The 24,871-nt window shown below is 48.1% G+C and overlaps 1 protein-coding gene and 1 long non-coding RNA gene across 13 annotated transcripts in view; one reads left to right on the forward strand and one right to left on the reverse strand.

Moving 5' to 3' along the window:
* Window positions 1–24,871, forward strand: part of AUTS2 (activator of transcription and developmental regulator AUTS2) — a 1,131,932-nt gene that overhangs the window by 1,018,874 nt on the left and 88,187 nt on the right. The window lies entirely within an intron of this gene.
* LOC140639114 (uncharacterized) lies at window positions 3,177–23,553 on the reverse strand. Its single transcript, XR_012035972.1, has 3 exons — window positions 23,386–23,553; window positions 11,625–11,782; window positions 3,177–7,783 (listed from the first exon to the last, which is right to left on the reverse strand). It is a non-coding gene; the product is annotated as an uncharacterized lncRNA (long non-coding RNA).

The raw sequence follows: 24,871 nt of genomic DNA on the forward strand, positions 1-24,871 counted from the left end.
TCACTGGGGTAGATAATGGCTCATTATCTACCTTTCTATGCTTTCCTCTGCCCCTCTTCCTGTCTTAAAATCTCTCTGGTCCTTTTATTTATAGGAAGTGTACAGGTTTTCTCGTTGTGTTTTTTGTTTTGTTTTGTTTTGTTTTGTTTTGTTTTTACAATACATGGATGGCTGTAGATTTCTCTGCACCCTCAAGGGTACCTACAACACTGTTCTGGTTCAGTTTGCAGTGTCCGGGAGGGTGGTCAGAACACATCTCACAGCTCCTTTGCTGCCGTTCTGCTGTGGTCTTTTTGATGGTGCAGGCTGCACCCTGGGGCTAATTGTGTTTCTGGGAGTTGGAAGCTCTCACCAGAAGGTTAAATCAGCAACAGGAGAGCAACACTCCCAGCAACCTCAGAAAGAATGGGAAATGATGCTCTTGAAGGAACAGGGAGCTACTTGCTTTTGCTGTGTTCCAGGACCATCATCTTGGGGGGAAAAAAAAAGAGTTCTCCTCCCCTCCTTGTCTCTGCCTTCCCACAACACACCTTGTACTAAATACATTTTTCAGACCTGACTTTGTGCAAACACAATGTTGTTCTGCAAGCATTAAAAGGCAATTTAGTACTCAAAGGATTAAAAGCTCATGTTAAATTGAAGACTACACTTGGCATAAACATTAAAAATTGACAGAACACCCTGCACATTAACTGCACCAGGGCTTCATAATTAGCATTTAAAAGTAAAACATCATTTCCTTACTGTTTCCTACTTACTCATTTATAATGCATTTATTATAATACAGATGTGAGCAGGAGGCTTTCTACAGTCATCAGCAAATGAAAAATATACCTGAGCTGAAAAAGAAACCAGGGTTTATTAATCCAGCCTAAAAAAGCCAGACCAGTGGAAAAAGTCCCTTGCTGGGCTGGTTTGAAAGCTTTGCACTTCCCTCTGGAAGATCGACACAAGGACCCCAAAGAAATCACCTTGATGTTTCTTTTCCTTTCACTAGCAAATGCTGGGCAGAAAATCCAACCTGGCTTTTGCTAGGCACAGGCTGGCATCTAAAATCGATCAGCTGGCAGGCCACCCAGGGATGTGGAAAGAGCTCATTGGCTCATTGCTGAGGCTTCTTCAAAACTTTGGGAAGACTGCAATCCAATTTTCCAATTGGAAGTGGGATTCTGCTGACTTAGTGCAGATGGCTGAGTTGGTAAACGAGGACACCTGTTCACTACACCTTTGGGCTCCTGCTTAAATTGAGGCTTTTGTATTTAGTTGTGATCAAATTTGTACATCTGAATGCAATCCAAACCTGATCTTCCTTCCTCTTTCATTCATTCTGAATTTGCTGCTGTGGCTGGTTTTACATGCACTCACCTCTGCCCCCTCTCAGCATGCAGGGTAGTAGTTCCCAAACTTTGGGGCACCCTGTGGTCACTGGGTGAGGGGGTGCTCACTAAGATGTAGACAGTGCCAGAGCAGGTCCAGAGCAAGGCCTGAGAGCCTGCATTTCTAACACAGTCTGGGCTGAGGTGATACCCCTGGATCATCCTTGGAGTACAGAGGTCGGATGGACACTCTCAAATCAGTGTTCAGCAGATGCAGAGGACCCTCAAAGGCTGCCAGGCCCCTGTGGGAAACCCATGGAGATTACAGAAATCGCCAAACATGGTTCTTGCCCTGGATGCATTTACTCCAAAAATGTCTGAGAACTCATTATCTGTCTCTGGCTTCTCCTGCTGGACCTCATTTGCAGTGTGACTGAGGACCTTTCCTTGGTGTCATCTAGAGATCCTGACAGGCATGTTCTGCTAAAGCAGACCTCCCTGGCTGTCCCCAAGTGCCCTCAGATTCCCTGGCTGGGGCAACTATGAAGTTTATTGGGTGAGCCAGTTGACAGGACAGATATAATATCTGGGCTGCAAGGCCAGTCTGGGTGAACACATGACATAAGAGTGTTAAAAGTGGAAGAGAATTCTGAAAATAGATTTCACCCTTGTCTGAACAGTGCCAGGGACTGGCTCAGCCCACGGGATGCCTCAGCCTTGGAGGATTTGGGCAGTGAAGCACATGTCCCTGGGGTGCCACCGGGGTGGGTAGCAGCGCAGGAGAGAGCAGGGCTCCTCCCAGAGCCAGGTTCCCTAGGAACCAATTTGGCACCTGCTCTATGGCAATTTCTTGGAGGCAGAGAGAGAAAAGAGGAGGCTTTAGGACAGATGTGGGAATAGGCTGAGACAAGCAGGCCCCTTATATTTTCTTTTCATCATTTTAATGATTTTTAAAATTCCAGAAATGTATTCATACTCCTACGTGACTTCAAAATGCCTCTCTCTCACGAAAAGCCATGAGCTAAAACACCCAGACAGCAGTCAGGAGCAAGGCCTGCTGTCTGAAGGGTGAGGACAGGGGCTGGATTCTGAGTCAGGTTCTCATGGAAGCCTGGCAGGGCCTGGAGGGCGGTGGCGTGTGGTCTGCAGGTTTGTTAATTACCACCGTGTTTTTATGGGGAGATCCTTGGGTGTGTTTGTGGGAACAGAACCCTGATTTTAATTACATCCCTTCTGGTTATTCAGATCCTATACTTCTAAGGATCTTGTTTCCTGCCTCTCATATGCCCTACAGAGATACAAAAGAGTTTAAACATTGAAAATACTTGGACACTGGGTTTACAGAGATACAGGTGCAGGGGACTGGGAGCTGCAAGGGAGCTCCTGTAGTTTGTAGGTGACAGAACAGAGGCTCAGAAAAATGTAAGTGACTTGCCCAAGGTCATACAACTAGAACTAAAACCCAGGTCTCCTAAATCCCTCTGCTTTGTATGTCTTTCTGACAGGTAGGTGATTTTTTTTTTCTTTTCAGATTCTCAATAAAGTTATGATTAGAATGAGACCATTCCTTGTGCCTCCTTTGAGCATTGAGGTGGTTGAGGGAAGAGCTCGTAATTGCAGCATTTCCTATGTGATTCTGACTTGGTTTTTTTTTTGGTAGTGGCACGCTAGGGACACGTCATTACTAAACTGGGCAGAAGAGTGACCTCAGCAGATTCAAAGAGACATACAGTGCTGCTCATGCACATTATTGGGGGACATGCCTTCTTGAGGCAAAGCAGGCGGAGGCTTAGGGCATGTAAGGATTGGAAACGTAAAATGAATACAAGTTGAACACTTGTAGAGTGGCTAAAGAGAGTCTTTTTTTTTTTTTTTTTTTTTTACTTTCAGTAAGACACTGGTTCTGTGCTAAGCATTAAGCATTCACCGTAGATGTACCGCGAGTGTGCATCCTCCCCACTCCGTGAATGATTTCCTGCTCTCTGTAGTCTCTTTAGTCTGAGGACCTCCCCTCACAAACACTTATTTAATAATGGCACTTAGCTTTTTAATATTTTATTTGATTTCTTTTTTACGGTATTTTTAATTGAACCCTGTTTTAATTACCTTTTTTTTTTTTTGGTACACCCAAAGCCTGGGTGGGGAAGGAAGGCTTATATGAAATGATTGTTATTACTTCCATTCTTTCTGCTCCGTCTTAATCAAATTATAATTGATTCCGTCCATGTGTAAGTCCTGATTCTCGCGTGCGTGTGTTAGAAAACAGCAAGTGTTGAGTAGGAAATCTGAAAATTCGAATCTAACTGAGAATAAGATTTGTCACCGTCATTACTGAGTGAGGAAAAGAAATTGGGGTAAATTCTTGCTGTCGAATCCTTTGAACCATCAAAGCAGAGTGAAGCCTTCAGACCCATCCACCCAGAGTGATTCTGGGCTACACTGCCCATGGTGGACACAGTGTCATAGGATCAAGAGCTGGAAGGGACCTAGGAGACAATCGGGTCCCTCCCCTGTGTCCGGTCACAGCCCAGGGCAGACACAGCTTATCATGGACATGCTTCACTGTGACCTCCATAAATAAAGCACTTCCTTTATAGCATTTCAGATTTCCAGGGGCAGTTATTGAGTTGCCCTTAGGATAAGAGAATAAACAATCCCATTTCCGTTAACTTCCATTCCCACCTCTACCCTCTTGCAACCCCAATCCAGTTTTTAAAAATTTCACCTATTTGTTTTATGCCCAGCCACTGATTGCAGAGTGATTGCAGCCACCCTGAAGGGGCCTCAGTAGAGAATCACAAAACAAATCTGGCTCACACAGAGATGACTTCTAGCCTCACTGGGTCTCCTTCCTCCCCAGCTGGGTATGCAATGGGCAGCTATTCATCAGGCTGGTAAAATGATTTAGATTTGATGGTCAGAGAAAAAGATTGTCAATCCTGGTAACTGCTTGAAGAAAGAAAAATTATCCCTTAAAAGGATGGCCCTAGCCCTTAGAGATATCTTCCTCTACTTGGGACTTGCTAAAATAGAGTTCCTTATTGAAAAGGCAGTACAAATATTTGAGTTCTGACCATGTACAGTACACAGGGCTGGGCACTGCAGGCCAAGCAAGGCAAATCAAATTGTCTTCTTTTCCTCTTTCATTTCAGCCAAGATACCAACAAATATCACGGGGTGGGATCTACCAAGTTTCCTCCTCTCAGCCTGAGGTGTAGCAAATAGCCACCCCACTATGATTGAAGAGGGAGCTGTATTCAGAGTGGTTAACTACCTTGTCCAAGGTCTGCGGACAAGATTGGTGGGGTAGAGGTGAAATCTGAAAGCCAGTCTCTATCTAACCTGTCCCTTAGTATTTGTCAACCTGGAAAGAAGAATCCAATGGTTTGACACAGAGTTCCATCCTCACCTGTCCTGTGTGAAGCCTGTACTAGGGTGAAAGGAGAGAGTGGAACACCAGGCTGGGGAGAGACAGTCAGCACTACTTATCCCAACGGGCTGAGGACCTGCACAAATGCCAGGACAGTGAGGGTGGAAGGGAGGAAGGTGTGAACCGAGGTGAGGGGGCGGACTGAGACAGGCCATTGGCAATAAAGACAAAATGCCTATGAGTTCACTTCTGGAAACTGATTTCTGAAGTGCTGATGGGATGGTCAGTGCCACTGTCCAACAAATGAGTCGGAAATATGGGTCTGGAATGCAGGAGAGGTATGAAGCTGGAGATTTGGGAGCCATCTGCTTAGAAATTATGGTAGAAATGGGGGCATTGGTAGGACCCTCCTGCTTCCTTCTTTCTAGACATTGAGGGGGACCTTGAGAAAGCCCACTGTTAAAGAGGAAGAGAAGCAAGAGGAGCAACATCACTCAAAGAAACAAGAGGATAATAATCACTCATCATCACGGAAGCCCCGTGAAAAAGGGAGTGGCGGTCAGCAAGCTCTGCAGACGGAGAGACAGAAAGGGCCACTGGGTGGGTTAACAAGGAGAGCCTTGGCCAAGCTAAAATGCTAAAAACCAGCGCCAGGTGTTTCTTTTGGTGGAACAGCTAGAGGGGAAGTGAAGAGGTAGCAGTCACTGGCTTACAGAAAAGAGTGGGACACATGATTTTTGAAAGCAGAAGGATAGAGGAAGTTCCCATACCAGCTAAAACCACCCTCCTGCAGTATTTATAGAACAGGACGGTGCAAAAGCAGAGGGCAGCCCAGCTGGCAGTGCTGGCCCAGCCTCACGGAAGGGCATGATTGAGTCAGCCTAGTCCAGAAACTCAGAGGTGATCATGCTAATCGAGTCCAGGGAAACTGACTACATTATAACACAAATCTTTCTGTTTTACAAAAAGCAATGTCACCACCAACCCCAAGCAAAATGACTTACGTGCCCCAGTTGGTACATCTTCCTCTGAAGGACAATCCCCAAGGGAGCCAAATTATAATCAGAAGGTCACTTGGTGAGCAGGGATTGTAAGAACAAGAGGTGCAGGCAGAGTTGTCCCTTCCATCCTGTGTGAACCCCCACTACTGTGCAGTGACTTCTGTTATTATACTTACAGCACGTAATTCTCCTTTCTGATTATACTATTTCCCAGTACTTGGCATGGGCTCTCTGAGAGCAGATTCTATGTCTTACCTGTGTACGCTGGTGCAGAGTAGTCTGTGTTTATCACATGTTAGACATGACAGAGAGGATGGATGGATGAATGGATGACAGAAGATCATATAGAAAAGTGAATGGATAGAGAAGAGAATAACATGATTCAACTTAGGCTTTTTTACTTCTAATCACATTGGAATCCTGACTCTCCGAGATTACACTAAGGTCACTTGGGTTGAATTGGGGTTGCTCTAGATCTCTTCAGCCATGAATTTACAGGCAGTTTCTTGGGCTACTTACTTAGCCAGTCTCATTATTTATATTTTATTTTTTTTTAAATTAGGTTCCCCAATGAGGGGCTTGAACTCATGACACTGAGATCAAGACTCGAGCTGAGATCAAGAGTCAAGCACTTAACTGACTTAGCCACTCAGGCACCCCTGTTTTAATTATTTTTTGTTGTAATTGTTCTATTATAAAATAACCTTCTCTCAAATTCTGGAAAAGTCTTTTTGAATAGTAACAGCCAGTGTTTAGACATTTAAATGTATACCAAATGTATACCCATTTATATACATATAAATATACTCCCAAGCTCCTTTTGGAGTTGACATAGCGCCTTTTAAACTACATAGATATTTTTAAGTATAATCTTCATCACACAAATCCTGAGAAGGGCTGGCATTACAAAACCCAGTTTGCTGATGAGTCCCAGAGCACGGAAGCCATAGGCATGGTCAGAATGCAAACCAGGGCTTTTGACTCCAGTGTCTTGTTGAGCGAGCCCAGCAAGGCACCGTGTGATCTCTGGTATACCCCCACAGTTGACATGGCCTCCGAGTGGCCTGGTCATTTGTCCTGTTGATCCATTTTCCTTGGGTCTGTCAAGTCTTAGTTAACAAATGTGGAGCAGTTGCCCAAAGGCCACATTTTTCCAAGGAGGTTGTCCCTGGTTGGGAGACTTTCTAGTTAATTTTCACTAAAAACAAAAAGTCTGTTGCCTTTCCTCCAGGGATTTGCCTGTTGTGCTTCCATCCTCGTATAGGGACTCCTCCTTCGTTGGGGTCCATTACGATCCAGGTGGCACAGTGCCAGATGAGGGGGTTTGAGAGGTGGAGGAAGAGGGTGGACGGTCACGCCCCGCATTGCTGGAGTGAAGAAGAATTTGTGCCTGAGCATGGATCATCTCATCCTCCCAGTCTGTCCTTCTCGCGCTCTTCCATTAACCACGGGGGAGCCATGGTGCAACCTCTGTTTCTTTCTTACTGATTAGTGTAAAGCCATGAAGACAGACCAGCGGCCAAGCATTCAGATTAAAAACAGGAAAAAGGAGAGGAAAGGAAGAAATAGCAAATGTCATGGGAGGTGCCCGCTTTTCACGGAACACTTTGTACCTAAGAAGTGGATGACAATGACTCCGGAAACTCCTGAGTTTTCTTTTCTCTTCTCTAGCCCTTTATGTTCGGACCTCTGGTAGCAGCACTAAGCACCTCTACCTAATAATGGACGCTGGCAGGTAGAGTCAGTGCAGTGAGGGCCTTGGTAAGAGCAGTGAGGTGTTCTGTTTTGTTTCATCCGGGGGAGGTGCTGCAGGAGTTGGGGCGTACAACCCAGAAGCTCGCCTTCGAGTGGTATACATACTCCAAGAGGAGACTTTTCTGGGTCATTTTCAGGCTCACCGACTCTAGAATATGTTGGTACGCCTTTGCATGATCTTGAAAACCAGATGACAAAGGAGGAGTAGCATTGCTCTGCCCATCAGGCAGCTTTCCATCACGTTTGTCTTTTGTGGCCCTTAGAAGAGAAGAGCGACCCCCTGACGCATTCATGCCCTGTTAGCTCTGAGGTAGGGCTGGAGGCCTTTGCATTGCCAATCTCTATGTGAGAAGAAAAAAAACTTACAGTTGGTGCCATCTCCCAATCCAGGTATTGACTAATGACATTTGTTAGAAAATATCAAGTCTACTTTTATTCTATCAAGCAGACACATGGACTGGGTTCACTGCAGAGTGACCCAAGGCAGATTTGGTTCCCATGACTTCCCCCACCCGTCAAAACAAAACAAAAGCACTGCACTCCCCTTTACAAATGCCTCAGTGACAGAATTAAGAATCTACTTTCGGGTTCTAGAAAACGAGGAAGGGATGGAGATGTGCCTCAGATCTGTAGTGTGGGTTAGGAGCAATGAGCATGAGAGTTTGAGTTTTCCAGCCTTGCATAGTACCAGTCTTTACATGGTTCTTCGTGGCAGTCCTTGCAAACCCTACCATGCCATTCTAGAATTCCTTCAATGTACATTGCCTCTTAGGGAATGGGGTACATCCTTTGTTTCCTCCTGTTTCTCAATTCAGTATCTCCCTAGGAGACCACAGCAGAAATAACGGCAGTAGCATTTCTACTGGAAATGCTGGACCGGGTGTCTACTTTATGCCCGCATATACATTAGATGAAGAGTATTTAATCTTTATAGTTGGCAGATGCCATGTGCCATATCCTACAGGTGGGGTTCTGATGTGCAGTCAGCGTGGCCTTTATGTGGGACAGAGAGTCGAACCTAGTCTGCCTCACGCCAGAACACACACCTTCCACTGGACCACATTGCCCGAAATCAGGGATACCTGTTCCACAGGCCCTTCTATTGGACAGCTTGTATCTCCCCTCTGGGGATGTTCATACCCAAAGGGGAGGGGCTGCGTGAGAAAGGAATGTTCATGCATCAGTTAAAATAGGTGTCCTAGCCTCTTGTCTTGCCTTCATATTCACAAATGTTCATTTCTTTTTTTCTCTCTTTTTTCATTCTTCCTAGAGATGATGACTGACAGATTAATATATGTCTAACTACATGTCTCAGAAATCAAAGGGAAGGTGCTGTCAGAATCACTTGTCAGAAAATGAGATTAGGCGCACTTGTCATTTGCTGAGGATTGCAGTCTTTCAGAGATAAGGTTTCATTTAATGAGGGTAAAAAGCCTCCTTTAAAAAAAAAAAAAAGAAGAGGGAAAGAGGGAGTGAGGGTGGGGAGAAAAGGAGTGATGGTTCTTTTTTCTGATGTCAGCCAAGTGTTTTATCACCTAACGTGATCCCGGGGCACCTGGTAGCCCCTGATAATGGCAGCCTGGCCTTCCCCACCCCCTCTGCTGCACAGCCACTTCCAAAGCAGCTGCTGTGACCTGCTCTTACCTCTCTTTGGAAGCTGATGCTCCTTTCCTCTGGGAAGAGGAAGCTAAGCATGCTCTCTAGATTTAAAAGCAGGCTCCAGAAAGCATGTGCTATAAAGGAAATGTATAGTCACATTTCGCAACAAACTATAAAGAATCCACAATGGATTTCAGTGAGATACAGAGCTTGTCTGACAAGTAAAGGGAGAACTAATGAGGAACAGAGCTGGATCCCATTGCAACCAATTGTGTTTTGTTATGGAAAATATTTATCAAGTTCTTTTGCATTTGTCGATTCTCTTAAAAGTGACATGGTAAGATCTCCCGGTATGTGGTATGTGGCGTGATTTACCTCCCAGACCCTACAACTCACGATGGCAATTGCTGTCCCGTTAGTAATCTTCTTTTGGACCTCTGATGTGGCCTGTGCTTGGAAGTATTTCAAACTAATCCCCACCCCCCCACACACACACCCCAAGCATGAAGATGGCCTCAGAGATGAAGGACTTTATTATGGGAAATGCCTGTGACAAACCGGGAAATCCATATTTATTTATTTATGTATTTATTTTTAAGATTTTATTTATTTACTCATAATAGACTTAGAGAGAGAGAAAGGCAGAGACACAGGCAGAGAGAGAAGCAGGCTCCACGCAGGGAACCTACGTGGGACTCGATCCCGGGACTCCAGGATCGCGTCCTGGGCCAAAGGCAGGCGCTAAACCGCTGAGCCACCCAGGGATCCCCCGGGAAATCCATATTTAAAGACATGGTTGTTCCAGTTATCTACTCCAAAACTTAGCAGTGTAGGACAACTCCCCCTTTATCATGCTCTTGGGTTCTGTGGGCCAGGGATTTGGACAGGACACAGCAGAACAGATGGTCTCTGCTCCAGAATGTCTGGGTGACTTGGATGGCCAGGGGCTAGAATCATCTGGAGACAAGTTCCCTCACATGTTCCATGGCTGAGCTTGGCCGGGACTTGCCATGGGGGCACCTCCACAAGTGCTTTCCACATGGCTTGGCCTTTCCACAGATGGCAGCTGGGTTTTGGGGGGACCTTTCTGAGAGGCAGAAGCTGCAAGGCTTCTTCTGACCTCGTCTTAGAGATGGTGGTATTTCTGCCACCGGGTAAAAGCAGTCTTGAATTTGCCAAATTCAAGGGACGGGGTATAACCTCCACCTCTCAACATGAAGGATTTGTAGCCACATTTACCAACTACTATGATGCTTTAAAGGTTTCTTTCTACTCACACCTTCGTTGACTTCCGTGGACAAAATGGTCTGTAAATGCGAAGCATAGGACATTTGGATTATTTACTGCTGATCTGACACGAATGGCTACTCCTCTTTATTAAGAAATACAACTATGTGGGAGGCACCTGGGTGGCTCAGTGGCTGAGCATCTGCCTTTGGCTCAGGTCATGATCCCAGGGTGCTAGGATGGAGTCCCACATCGGGCTCCCCGCAGGGAGCCTACTTCTCCCTCTGCCTGTGTCTCTACTTCTCTCTGTGTCTCTCATGAATAAATAAAATCTTTCAAAAAAAAAAAAAAAGGAAATGCATCTGTATGTATGTATGTATATATGAAATGTCCCTGGGCAGGGATAGTCCTATAGGAAGGGTGAGCCGAAGGCCCATTTAAGCTGCATACTGTAGTTTGAAGGGTGTCTGCCATATCCCTGCCCCTGCCACAGACAGCTGGGGACAGACTTATGCCCTAACGTGTGCCTTTCTGTTTCTCTCTGGTCCTTTTCCATGACACCTCTCAAAAATAGTCTCTACTTACTACTTCTATATTCTTACCATTGATTCACTTATTAACAGGCCTGGCACAGCTTTGTTCTCTGGGTTTCCACTGGGGACCTGCTGCCTTACCAGCCCTCTGCCTTCTTTCAAGCCTTGTCCCCCACGCCCAGACCTCCGATGTATTTTCCACTTCTGGGTCCCCTGAGCCCCCCAAGGACATCTTGCTCTTCCTCGCTTCTGTAGTGATCCTTTATTGATCTCACATCACTCGTCCCGTGGCTGCTTCCCTGGCCCAGGCAGCACGGACGTCTGGTGTTGTCCTTGGCTCTGCTTCTTCCCCCTCAGCAGCCCTGCCCTGGGATGTCCTACCCCGTCTTCTCTACAGGGGTGACACTCTCATTCGTTGGCGCCTCAAGCCCTCGCACCTGAGTTGGGCTTTGCTCATGGTAGTTTAGACTCCTCTTGTCCCCAGCAGTTTCTGGATGTTCCCCAGCCAGCCTCCTCATGCCTCGGTGTTCCTGATTCTGACTGGGTACCCAGGCGTTATCCCTCCTCACCTCCCTGCTTTACACCACATGCATGCCCCTTCAAGGTTTCCTCACCTGCCCTCTGCCCTGGGTCAGCTGGCCTCTCCGGGAGGATGCCCCTTTGGCCTGTGAGTCACTGTTTTCCACGCTCCCCCATGGCACCGTCCCCTCCCGCCATCTTGGTCCCTGTGTTTGTCTTCTGGCCTCCCTTACACTGGAAGGGTCCTAAGGGCAAGTACCATTTTTAGTTTGATTTGGTGTGGTGTAAGTAAAAGTGGTCTTACCGAATGGATAGCCATTAGTATATTGTCCCAAGATGGAGCATATAGTAGGCCACACACTGTTGGAGTTCAGGAAGGACTTTGATGACATGAAGATGCTGACATGGCCTGAAATACTTCCACCTCTCACCTGGCCTGTCAGCTCTCCTTCAGAGGGGTGCCTAGGGAAGCAAGACCTGTAAGGAACAGCAAGAATAGCAGTACCAGCTCTATCTGCTGAGTGCTCACTGTGTGCTAGGTATTGTTCTAGCTGATTTAATCCTTGATGGCTCTGAGGTAGGTACATTATCCTTTCCAGCCTACAGATGAAGAAATGACAAGAAAGTCAAATAACACACTATGTGGTTAGTTGGGTGAATACCTACTGCCCCCAAACAAGCCTCTCTGCAGTCCATGCCAGATGAGTAACTGCCTTCAGCTCCCCAGGAGAGCAGGTCCTCTCCTTTTCCCTTAGCCCACTTTCACTCGTGACCAACCACCAAGCCCAGGGCAATGCCCAGCCCCACCCCCCACCCAGCTGAGCTGAGTCATCACAAATCCTGGAAACAGAAGAACCCGGCATGTGGAGACTTTCTAAGCACAGGTGTGTGTGGGGTTTCAAGGTACAGGGATCCTGTCCACTAGGAGACGTGACCCAATCAGAGTCTTAGATACTGACCACTCAATTTAGCCACCACCAGGAAAGTGCCAGAAGAATATCTGGGGGAGGTTGCCTCTCTCCCACAGAAACCCTATGTGAGTAGATAAGTGAGCAGACACCCCTTGGCACCCCTTAAGAACTGTGTCTTAATACAGTTCAAGAACAACAAGAGATAAAGTAATGGGAGCAAAAGATTACCAGTCAAGGAATACAAATGAAGGGGGCTTGGGTTTTGTTCATACTATTTTTCCATCTTTTCTAGAAGTTTGAGACTTTTCCAAATGAAAAGTTGAATATTATAAAAGAGAAAAAGAAAGAAAGAAAGAAAGAAAGAAAGAAAGAAAGAAAGAAAGAAAGAAAGAAAGAAAGAAAAAAGAGAAAGAAAGGAAGAAGACAAAAGGTTATTCTAAGGATGGGAGTCAACAACAAACACACAGGGAAGTGGTCTGAAGCCAGAGATTTTCTGGTCCATCAAAAGGGAAGCGCCAAGAGAGAAGGAAAAAGCTGGAATTTGAGACATATGGTGCTTCTTAGGGGGGTATTCAGGCTGCTCAAGAGGCTAATTTAAAACTAAATCTTACCCCTGGATCCCTCAGCCCTTAATGTGACCCAAACTTTCCATTACCAAATTCTGAGGATTTAAATCCTGATATAGTGTGCTTGAATTTGGAATCCGCCTCATCAGTTAAAGATCCATCCTATTGAGGCCACATGTGTCTGCGCAATAAGTTCTTTTCAAGCCAAACTTCCATGTTAAAAAAAAAAAGTCCTGAGAGGGAATACATGTGGTCCTCCTCCCCTTCAAGCCCAGTTCAGGCTATTTATTGTTTTATTTGATTGTTGAGAAGTCAGAAACGACTAAATTGGTTCCCAATGTGGTCTGCACATTGCCTTGGCCAGGAATGGTCTGAGGAAGACAAAGCCCAGTTTCACATTTGGTGGTGTTCTGATGTGTGTAGTGGCGGGGAGAGGGTGTGTGTGTGTGTGTGTGTGTGTGTGTGTAAGGGGTTTAGGGGAAGGTGTGTGTATTTTCTTTCTTTCTGAACTCCTTCCCCTGTGGATTTTAGATTTAAGAGTACGTGATGACACATTTACCCTTTTGGTTTTGCTTTTAAAACGTAAAGCTGACAAATATGTTTAATGGGCCTGTGGTACCAAATGACAGAGGCACAGAGCTTGAGAGATTCACTTGTGCCGTTTTGATGAGGAAGTTAAATTGTACTCACCAGTTGGATTAAATGCAAACCATAGCATACTTCGGACATTTCATTGATTTATCCGGAAATTCTAAGAGAATGGGAACCCCAGAAAAAATAAGTCAAACAGTATGTCCTACTTACATGTTAATAATGTAAACTCCAAGAAAATGGAAAGAGGAAAATGTTATTTCCCCGTGCAGAGACTGTTCTCTGTGTGTAATAACCTAGATGGTAGGTCATACAGAATCATAAGACCTTACATATGGAAGAGCATGAAAGAGAGGAAAAAATTCGTCCCAACCTGTATGCATTTTATTTTTTTTTAAATATTTTATTTATTTATTCATGAGAGAGACAGAGCGAGAGGCAGAGACATAGGCAGAGGGACAAACATGCTCCCTGCAGGGAGCCTGATGTGGGACTTGATCCCAGAAACCTGGAATCACGACCTGAGCCAAAGGCAGATGCTCAATCACTGAGCCACCCAGGTGCCCCCCTGTATGCATTTTGAAAGTGAAGAAAAGGTTTCATGACTTTTCCCCAAAGCCACACCCAGTGGGGACCAAACCTGTTCTAAAATCTGGGTTTTCTGACCTCACTGATCTGGTCCAGTACTCTTGCAGCACCTAACCCTCCCTGTGTCATGGTCTTCAATAGTCCTGCAACCAGTTATTAAAACTCAACCAGAGCCTGCTGCCAGTGAGGATCAGGCCAGTTCTGTAATCCTCATATAGGTCAGTTATTTGCAGTCATTTTCCTGGCCTTACGTTGTGCCTTTAAACCCAGGCAGTTATTTAACAAATGCATGTTGTCAGCTGTAAGTGAGCACTGGTAGCTTAGAGAAAATCCATCACCACCAGTGTGAACTGAAAAACAACTCAGAGCACACAGCCCAGGTGAATGTTGTTTGTAGCTTGATCTTTGCATAAGAAGGACAGCATCGTCCATTAAAATAAAAGCTACCAGCCAACAGCTGTCTTTTCACCAACATCCCCTTCTTGAAGAAAACTCCCTTGCTAGGAAATAAATCGCCTCCTTTACCGGCAGCACAAAGGGAAAGTCTCTGTTACTGAGAGGCGAGTGGCTATTTGAAAGCCTGGCTACAATTTTCCTGTTTTACTAACACTTGTAATTAAATCCGTCAACTCCCTCTAAGATTCTGTGTAAATACCAGATGCTCACTAAATTTTTTTTTTCTCCTGGAGAATGTGAAAAGTTGTACACTAACAGTAGAGGAACTTCAAAGGAGGCGCGGACCTGGGTGAAAGTGAGCCTGGGCCTCGCCTCCCTGTGAATTGGGCGCCCCACGGCAAGGTCCCCTTCCCCCGTCCAACCCGGGCTTTGGGAGAGAGCAGATGGCTCTGAGCCGGCCAGGACGGAGGAGAATCAGCAGGCCTGGCGGGAGGGGAGGCGCCAGGAAGGGAGGGCAGGCCTCGCCTCTCCTCCCTCTGCGGCTGTAGCCTGCTTTTCATGTGCTGTGCTCGTGGCCCCACCAGCTGTCACTTGAATTCATGCACTTGATCGTCTGGGGATCAGAGGAGGAAGTTGGGGATGGCTCAGGGCAAATCTACCCTCTCTACTAGGGGGTGAGAAAATCCTCTCCCAGCACCTGTACTCCTCAGGGGGATCAGATATGTATGATCTTATTTTTCCGCCTTTTCTATAAAAAAAGCGTAACTTTCTTGTCCCAGAGGTGATGGTATTTCAGCAGCCCCCTTTGGGTCTTCAGAATTAAATGTAGTTGCACAGAGTTGTCCTTACCTAAAGAGGAAGCTCAGGAAGTGTTAAGTGAATCCTGAGGGGGAATCAAACCACCATGTCTGGAGTGTGGGTTTCTTGGCATTTGTAATGTAAAAACTGAGAAAAGGTGTTCCTCTCCCCACCCCCTCGCCCCAGCGGATTCACTCTGATTTTCGTGAATTTACTTGAAAACATTGAGCGCTTCGTCTTTGTCATGTGAGCAACCCTCAACATGCCTTACTTCTTAACCGTCCCTGTTCCCCACTGGTTTCGTTGGGCACGTTGCCACACTGGGGGGACATTTCAGATCCGTGGGTTCCGGGGAGACTCTCTTGAACGGGTGAGTTCGTGGAAGGGAGCAGCGAGCACTGACGCAGAGCCCTGGCCCATGCCACCTCAGCTACTTTCAGTTTCTATTTGAAACCAAAAATCACAGAAGAGCTGTCAGATGGCAGCTGTGCATTTGGTAGAAATGAGAATTCCAGATTTTATGCTAATTCGGTTTCAGGTTCCTTTGAACCTGCAGTTTCATGAGGCTGTGCTTAAAACTGCAATCTGTTTTAGATAAAAGAAGGGATTACTAAAGACTTTTTAGTTTTGCAAACATTCGCAGCCTCTAAAAGGAAGGGGAGAGATCAGATTTATTCTTTCATTAACATTGTCACGTTAAGTTTTCTTCTACTTTATCAAACAGAAAACTATTTCTTATTTTAGGCAAGATTTTCCTGATTTCAGGATTTTCGCGTTGCCATTATTTATCTTTGTCTCAGTAGTGTTCCTGCTGTAACCTCAGGGTCCCCGCCATTCCCTCATAGAGGCAAGAAAGCAAAGGTGATGCTCATGGTTGCCTCTCCTCCTGCCCTGTGTTCACCCGCTTCCTCTTTCTGAATGTTGGGGCTGACCCAGATGGTTATCTCACTTACCTATTGCCTTGTAACAAAGTACAGATTTACTACCTTAAAACACATGTATTTATTTGCTCCTATTTGGCCATGTGGTCAGGACCCTACAGAGATACTTTCTCTCTGTTGCACATGGCCTCAGCTCAGGCAAGCTCAACTGGGCTCGGGGAGCCAAACCCAAGATGTTTATCCACATGGTTGGCGAGTTGTTACACGCTGTTGGCTGGGAACTCAACTAGGTCTTTGGTCCCAAGCCCTGAATTCTTCCCCATGTGGGTTTGCTTAGGCTTCCTCACAACATGGTGACCGGGTGCCAAAAGGAGAGAAGCAGAAGCTGCCAGGCCTTCTTAACACCAGAGCTATGAAGCTCCAGAATGTCACTTCCTCCATATTCTACTGGTCAAGAGAGTTGCAGGTCCAGCCCCGGTTCCAGGATAGAGGACTCAGCTCCACCTTCTCGTGGGAGAATAGCATGCAGGTACAGAGGTATTAGAGGCCATGTTTAGAGCGTAGCTACCACCGTGATGGGCAGTTTAATCCATTTTCAAGAGAATTTACGTGTGTTCTAATGTTACCCTTATCAATGGAGGGCTTCCATATTCTGTGAAATCCTAAATTGGTGGCAGTTTGTTGAAAGGTCTTTATAGTTTATTTATGAGATAATGTCTTTGTTCTTTTAGTGGGTAGAGATGTGTTTATTCATCAGCTTGTTGCTCTATTACTGTTCATTGATCATCTATTGCTCATGAGGCATTCCATAGCAGATGTTAAGGGGAATGGTGACGGTGGGGCGGTGAGGGTATTAGGGCACAGTCCTGGCCCTTAAGGGATTGAATTTTGGCTCTCCAGAGCAGCATCTTGTGCCCACTAAGGAAATGTAGGCCCCTAGAGGAATGCCAATGTCCAGAGGTGAGCCAGGAAACAGGTAATACATTGTCAGACATCGTCTTGAATGTATTTCCCCTAAGGAAGCCCTCAAGATAACTTGAAGTTTGGAGCAGAAGTGCTGATTTAATTAATTTGCAGCAGAGGTCTATAATTGGAAGTCATACAGGACCAGAGAGGAATTAACAGGTCTTCCTAGGCTTGCAGGCTTGCCCATACCCTGAGTAACCGCAGTATGTGATCACAGCAACTGGCATTTGTATAGCAGTTGACCATTCCTAAAGTCTGCTCGTTTGACTCATAGCCACGGAGGCAGAGTCTCTTGTAATGACCACATCAGACTTTTCCACTCCGTATTGACAGTTTGCAGGGGACAGGGAGAACGGCTGAGATCAGAATGAGGGTGAAAATCAGAAACAGTCATCAACAGGAATGCTTTCAGGAAAGCTAAACCAAGGGAATTCTTTGATATTCTAGCTGCCCCACATAGTACCCCAGCAACTGGGTGAGTCACCAAAACAGTAGAAGTAAATGTTGCGTTCTTGCCCAACAAGAATTTCTGCGGATAAATATTTGGACCATCAGGATAGTACCAAGTGAAGCTAAAATGAAAGCACAGAAGCTTTGTTGGGTCCATATGCATCAATAGACATGGAGGAATAGAATTCCCAGGCTCCTAAAGATTAGTGAGACCTGAGGTTACATTTTTCCGTGGCAAAAGAGCAAACCCCTTGAGAGAAGGTCGTAGGGAAAGAAAATGCTGACGTGCGGCCAGCCACTATTTCTCACATTACTTTTGCAGATGACCGGCACCTTTCAAACTACAAAGCCCATGGAGGTCAACTACTCACATATCCTACCTCTATTAGCACAGCTGACACAGCCTTCCCATGGATCTTGGGGCCTCTCTAGATTTTAGGTATCAGAATTTATTTTGACTTAGATCTTGAATTGACATATTCCAGCATTGAGAGTATGTGGAATTCCAGGTTTGGCCAAGGGGGCAGAGAATCGAGACTCCCCATGTCGTGTGGACGGTAGAACACGGTACAGTGAAGAAGTGATACTCCATATCAGATCAGGTCTCTAGACCCCAGGTCACAAACACCCACCGGTATGGAGTGGTGTCATCAAGGTGTGACCAAAGCACAGGGAAGGCCCAGCCTCAGAGTCCATATCTCATGCATTTGGGCAAAAAAATAAGATGCCTCTAGGCGACATGAGCAAAGACTGGATGTATTTTTATTTTTCATTGCTTTTCTTTGTGGGCTTGTCAGATTCTGAATATTAATATTTTAATGTAGATTCGGTGGTTAAGTAAGAGATAGTTTATGGGTTTTATACTTTTCTCCCTTTGTAGTTTATAGTACACTGTGAAGTTTGAAAGTAAAATTCTTTTTCTTGACTTCTACACTTGGAAAATATTTATTCCCCCCTGCGTCTCAATAGTATGCATCATAAACTAACCCAGTTCGGTTTATTTACTTCCCTCTTGTTGCAGCCCCATGATCAATTGTAGCAACACAGGCATATAGTGGTAGAGGCTTTTGCTTTACAACAGTAAGAGCATAAGATATTGTAGCCTCCTTTCAGACTGATAAGTAATGAAGCTTCCATTTTAAAATTGCCAGTGCAGAAGGGGTGGGGGCCGCAGAGCAGAGGGGCTGGGGGCCACCCGGGGGTTGACTAGCCATGCATCACTAGGGGAGGCAATCAAGATCTACAGTTTAAAATGAATTGGCCTATGCAGGAGAAATCCCTAGGCCCCAGAGAGAGTTTTAATCTCGTTGGGCTAGACATCACAGAAGGCACGTCAGGAGTTAACGGAGGTAGGAAGCAGGACAGTGTTGGCAAAGGGGCAATTTCCTGCTTCCTGGTGGTGAGCAACCTGTTGACTCCAGTTCTCCAAGCTAGGACTCCTGGTCACCTGCCATGGGTAAGGACCAGTGGGCCCTCTGGGGGCAAACTGCAAGTCCCTCTGGGCTTCTCGGTGGTGTCTTCTGCCCTGAGTCTCCCTTCACTTTATCAGGTACCCTGATGCTTGTCAGGCACCCGTACCATTACCAGCAGGCTGGGAAAACCTCAGCTACCTATTCATTGTCTCCCATCGGACAGGTATTGAAGGAAGCCTCCTGGTACAACACTAGGTACTGGACAGGTCATCAAATCCAAGATGTGAATTCTATCTGCAAGAAACCGGGTTGGTTCGGAAAGAAGGCATATCACGGGGAATAGGCTAGTATTATATCCTGACAAACAGATAACAAAGAGCTGAGCACTCAGGCCCCTGTAGGTTCCTTATCCCGCTACTATGCTCTGGCATGAATAAAGATGTGCGAGACCTAGTCTTCGATGGTCAAGTTTAAAATCGCATTGAGGTGGTGGGTAGCCCCCACAAAGAAAAGGAATAAAAGAAAGCAAAACACGCCTCCGCACCAGTAAGAAACCACTCGTATAGTCACAGATGAGCCTGTTTAAGTCAGAAATTACAATTCAGCACATCAAAATGACATAATTGGGATGAATGCTATTTTACGTTCAAAGAAGTTGAAGCTCTTACCATTAGGAGGTGGATTACATCTTGTAGCCTGGTGAACTCTTACAGCATTTTGCTTGAGTCAGGATTGGATTTTACCATCTATCAAGGAGATCCACATCGCTCCCATCCCACCAGCCTTACTAGTGACCTAGGCTGTCCAGTCTCCTGGTACAATCCCGTCTGAAAGGACTGTTTGCAGTACAGCCTGTGTGGTTGGGGCTCCCTAATACAGGTGGTGCAAACCACTGTCCCCACTTTCTGGGACTGGTGTAATTTTTGAGTGTTCAGGTGGTGGTTCACATCGAAAGAATCCAGTAGAGGGCATGACCGGTAGAGTGGACATTGCACCCATACTAGATTATGTTTTTGTTTTGTTGGCCTCTACAGTAATCAAAAAAGAGTGCCATCCTCAATCATGACAGTCAACACATAAAGCCACTTACTTAAGTGCCAGGTGTCATTACTGCCACCCTCGAGGTATGGGTACTGTTGCCCCCATGCCTCAGATGAAGAAAATACAGCATGGAGAGTGAAGAGATTTTCCTAAGGTCTCCTGGCGCAGAAACAAGAGGGTCATGATGTCAACCAGACACTGGCTCTTAACAACTCCACCCAAAGAATGGATAGAAACTTGTATTTCCAAAGCTTGAAGAGCTTTAGAATTTGAAAAGGTCAAACTCCTAGGGACACAGAAATAAATCAGGTAGGGTGACATCTTTCCCAAGGTTAGTTGAAAACAGAATCAGATGTCATCACTCCTCTTTAATGGTCTTCTTCTACCACGTAATTTAAAATACAGAAGCTCGAGGGACACCTGGCTGGCTCAGTCAGTAGTTGTGTATGACTGTCAATCTCGGGGTTGTGAGTTTGAGTCCCATATTGGGCATAGAGTTTTCTTTTAAAAAATTAAAATAAATAAAATATAGCAGCATTTTCGTTAAGACTTCCTCTTTCTTTAAATTCCCTCCACCTGCCCAGTCACCAGCCCATGTCCTGTTAGGGAATGCCTGAAGTTCATTATGTTTAGGAGAGAGGACACCACAAAATTAACGAGCTTTTTCTATATAAGACGCTCCACCGAAGGTCAAAATTTATAAGAAATTTTTTACCAAAAAAATGTTTAATCTCAGCCTGGTAATTTGTAAAACAAAGGGAATCAAATCACATTTTAGGCTTTAAAACTTTGCCATTTTACATTGATAGAGAAGAACTTCCATTAGTTTAAAAACAAATCTTCAGATGTATTTTGAGACTTGAGGAAGATGACTCCATATTTTAATTTAGCTCAGGTTTGCTATGTGTGTGTTTGTTTTTAAAATTTAGCTGGGAAATCATAAACTTGGCTAAGGTCTTTGATCATATATTAAAATTTGGCTTTGTTTCTGAAATAATTGATCTAATGCTGGAAAGACCATCGAGTCCATATTCTTGCTATCTGTGTCCTATTAGCGTACCCACCTTGTAACACTTGCCCTCCTCAGATCTGGTTCAGGCAGAAGGTGATATTAAGAGGCCATGAGGGCTTGGTATGTTAAACCTTCTGAATATAGCATAGTGACCGCCTGCCACCTCTTTTTGTTTAAATTAAAGATTATTTATTTCAGAGAGCATGCACGTGCACAAGTTGAAGGTAGGGGCAGAGGGAGAGAGAATCTCGAGCAGACTTCGCACTGAGCGTGGAGCCTGATGCAGAGCTCGATCCCCACCACCCTGAGATTAGGACCTAAGCCAAAACCAAGAGTCAGACACCTCACTGACTGAGCCACCCAGACGCCCCCCGCCTGCCACCTTTAGATGAAAAGGACAATAAAAGGAAGCTAAGTTCCTTAAGGAAAAACAACCACCACCACCACGTGAGGAATCTTGATTCTTGAAAGTCAGGCCTCTGACTGGGATCCAGCCACCCAGAGTGATTATTCTTTTTCCTGACCTTTCCTTCTTTCTTCTTCATACTTCTCCCACTGTCTTGTTTGTCTTCCTTTCCAATGTTGACACTTATTCTCGCCCTTCCAGAAAGAAGGAGGAATAGAACAACCTGGAAACCAGTCAGAACAGACTCGTTCCTGTGTCTGGGGAGAGGCTTAGGAAGGGAACCAGCTGAGCAATGGTGGTGGCCAGGCAGGGCAAGGGCCACGGACGGGCGCCAAGGGACCGAATGTGAACATAGGGTGCAGAGGCCGCTTCTGTGGGTTCTCTGGAGGCTTGACAATTGGCCTTTCCATATTCCTCCCGATTACAAATAATCAAATATGGGGACACATGCAGATTTATCCCAGGCTTTTCTGAGATATAATCGCTGCTAATCAGAGATGACGATCTAATGCAAGGTATGGTAAAGTGTCAGAAAGGCCACCTGATAAAAGCACTGTGGAAGGGCTAAGTGGTTGTTTTCGTTGGTCAGCTAAGTTCCCCCACGCTTTTGTGCATCTCCGTTTACCCTGTGGGGGACCTGGCAGGAGCTCTGGCAATCTCTTCCCTGTAATATTGATTTTATTAGAGCAACAAGACAAGAAAACCATCCCATTCTGATTGCTCCAAAAGAAACAACATTTTAATGTCTTTTCTTGAAAAGTTAATGTTTGCCTTTGAGCTATCTTTTTGCTCCAGAAACAGCTTGAAAATGAATGCCCCTAGCCTGAGGGCCTCAGCTGGGTTTTGTGACATCTTCTAAGCAATTGGAAAATCCAAGTCCAAACTTAGGCCTTCGGTTGAGGCAGCTTTTCTTCGGACTCCTTTGGGGGGTAGAGGTAGAGAAAAATGGCTAGTACCTATCTTTAAAAAAATAAATAAATAAATAAATGTCTTTAGAAACACCACATAGTGTTACCAGTTGGGGAGGGGGGTCAGGCTAGAGAGAGAGAAGAGACCCTCTTTATTTCCAAAATTCCGTATATATGGAGGTTAAAGAAAAACTTAGGCCATACTGCACGTACCCCCCGTTTCCCCCAGAGAGGTTTTTCGGGAGTGCCGTGAAATCAAACTGTGATGGATGTTGAACTTCAAAGAGTTGAGGAAGGGACATTACTGCTTTAAGCCAGTCTCCGTGGCATTTGTATGTGATGAACATCTCTCCCAAGGCCCATTCCTTCCTCCCTTCTCTGCTGTACTCCAGGTACCAGCGGCGCCAGCAAGGACATCAGGAACCGTTAGCTGCCCTCACTCCCCACCCATGTGCCTGCTCCGCCGGAGAACCCTTCCCAGATATGATCTAGAACTTGCTTGCCCTCTTTTTTTCCCCTGTGCGGGGAAGATCACAGCAACTTTTCCTGTGCACTAAAGAGGGACCCCGCCAGGCTGCAGGTGTGGGATTAAAACTCCAGATTGCAGAGGGTCTCGTCACCCCCTTGTATGGCTTAGGACCTTTTCAGGGCCTCTGTGGGTCAAGATAGCAAATAAGGAAGCCACAGTTCTGCAGAGGGGCTCCCAGGCTAGACCGAGGGAGCTGAGTATGCTCTGACAGGAGTGGGTTGCATAGGGGAACCCACCCAACACCAAGCTGGTGCTCAGTGAGCCCCCCACAGCCTCCTTTCTAGATCCTGCTCTGGGCACTAGAGTCCGCATGGGTGATAAACAATAGAGTGACAGTAATTACTGCCCATTTAGCGAGGCCATGGCACCGCAGTCATCCCTTCCCTACATTTGGTAGACGCCCCGGGGAGCCAGCCTGCTGGGGTTTTGTGGTTGTGAGGTGTACAAATGTCGGTGGGCTTGAAGAATAAGGGGGCGGGGGTGTCATCCCTGGGACTTAACAAACTGCATCGAGCCTCTGATCTGGGTGGGAGTGAGGCTCGATGAGGACCTTTCTGTTCCCGTACTAGCCTCTGACGGCCACCCCGTTCATTTTCGACAGCGTACTTACTGTGGGCAGGTGTTGCGCGCCTACTGTGTGCCGGGCGCCTCCCCTGCATCCATCACCGCCGGCGAGCCCGCTCTCCGCGCCGGAGACCTGCCTCGTGTCGGTGCAACCCCCGGCTGCGGGCCTGGTGGCGTTTGCCGGCCGCGGCGCAGTGCTGGAAGCGGGGCCGCGGCGGGGGCGCCGAGCGAGCGGTGCCCGCCCGCGGGGACCCGGGCCCGAGGCGCGAGGCGGGGGCGGGGGCGGGGGCGGGGGCGGGGGCGGGGGCGCGGCGGCTGCAGGCGTGGAGCCCGGGGACTGCGCCCCCGCGGGGCCGACCGGGCGCCGGGGCCGAGAGGAGGGGCGGCGCGGGGCGGCGCGGGGCGGGGCGCGCGGGGCGGGGCGGGGCGGGGGCGGGGGCGGGGGCGGGGGCGGGGGAGGGGCGGCGGCCCCGGCGGTCGGCTGGGCGCGCCGAGGAAGTCCCGCTCCGAGAGCTCGGGCGTCGGGCGGAGGCGCGCTCGGCGCAGTCGGGGAGCCGGGTCCGGAGCGGGGCCCCTCCTGCCGCCTGCAGCCCGGAGCCCGCGGCGCCCGCCGCCGATGGAGTTCACCTGAGCCGGGAGCCGGGAGCCGGGAGAGGCAGGCGCCGCGAGCGGAGCGCGGCCCGGAGCCCAGGCAGCCCCGGCGCCCCTCGGCCAGGTCGGCGGCGGGTACAGGCTCCGCAGCGCCTGCCTCCAGCGACCGGGACCCGGACCGGGACCGGGACCGGGGGCGGGACCGCGACCCGCGACCCGGGGCGGGGGCGGGGGCGGGGGCGGGAGCGGAGCGCTCGGGCCGCGGCGCTGCTGGAGAGGCGGGACCGGCGTCGGGGAGCCCCGGGCGGCCGCCGGGGAGAAGCCGCCGCCGCCGCCGCCGCGCGCCCTCCTCCTCCTCCTCCCTCTCCCTCCTCCCTCCCTCCGCACATGGTCTCCTTTGTCCTGTCGCCGCCGCCGCCGCCTCGCTCTTAGCTCCGCGCGCCGCGGCCGCGGCTCGGGCCGCTGCTCCCCGCCTCGCCCGCCCCCGGCCGCCCGGGACGCCGCTCGGGTCTTGGAGCCGCAGGAGGCCCCGGGGCAGCGGCGGGCGCGGACCGTGCGCTCCCCCGCCCGCGCCCCGGCCCCGGCCCCGGCCCCGGCCCCGGCCCCGGCCCCGCTGGATGTGTGCGCGCCGCTGGCCCCCGGCCCCGGCCCCCGGCCCCCGCCCGCCGCCAGTCTCGCTCCTGCGGCTCCGGGCCCCGCGCCTCCGCCGTCAGACTTTGGCGAGGAACCGCCGACGACTTGCGGACGCAGCCCGGGCGGAGTTGGGCGTTTTCCCTTCGAGTGTCGGGCGGGTGTTTACCCTGGTCGCTGCCGCTGCCCCGCCGTGAGCCCGCTGCGGAACCGAGCCATGAACTTGGGGCCGACAGGACCGCTTGACCCCTCGCGACCAGGTAATGCCGCCGGGGGTGCGGCCGCTCGCCGGGCCCCGCGCTCGGAGGGAG

The sequence above is a fragment of the Canis lupus genome, chromosome 8 (assembly GCF_048164855.1).
Source record: "Canis lupus baileyi chromosome 8, mCanLup2.hap1, whole genome shotgun sequence".
Taxonomy (NCBI): Eukaryota; Metazoa; Chordata; class Mammalia; order Carnivora; family Canidae; genus Canis; species Canis lupus.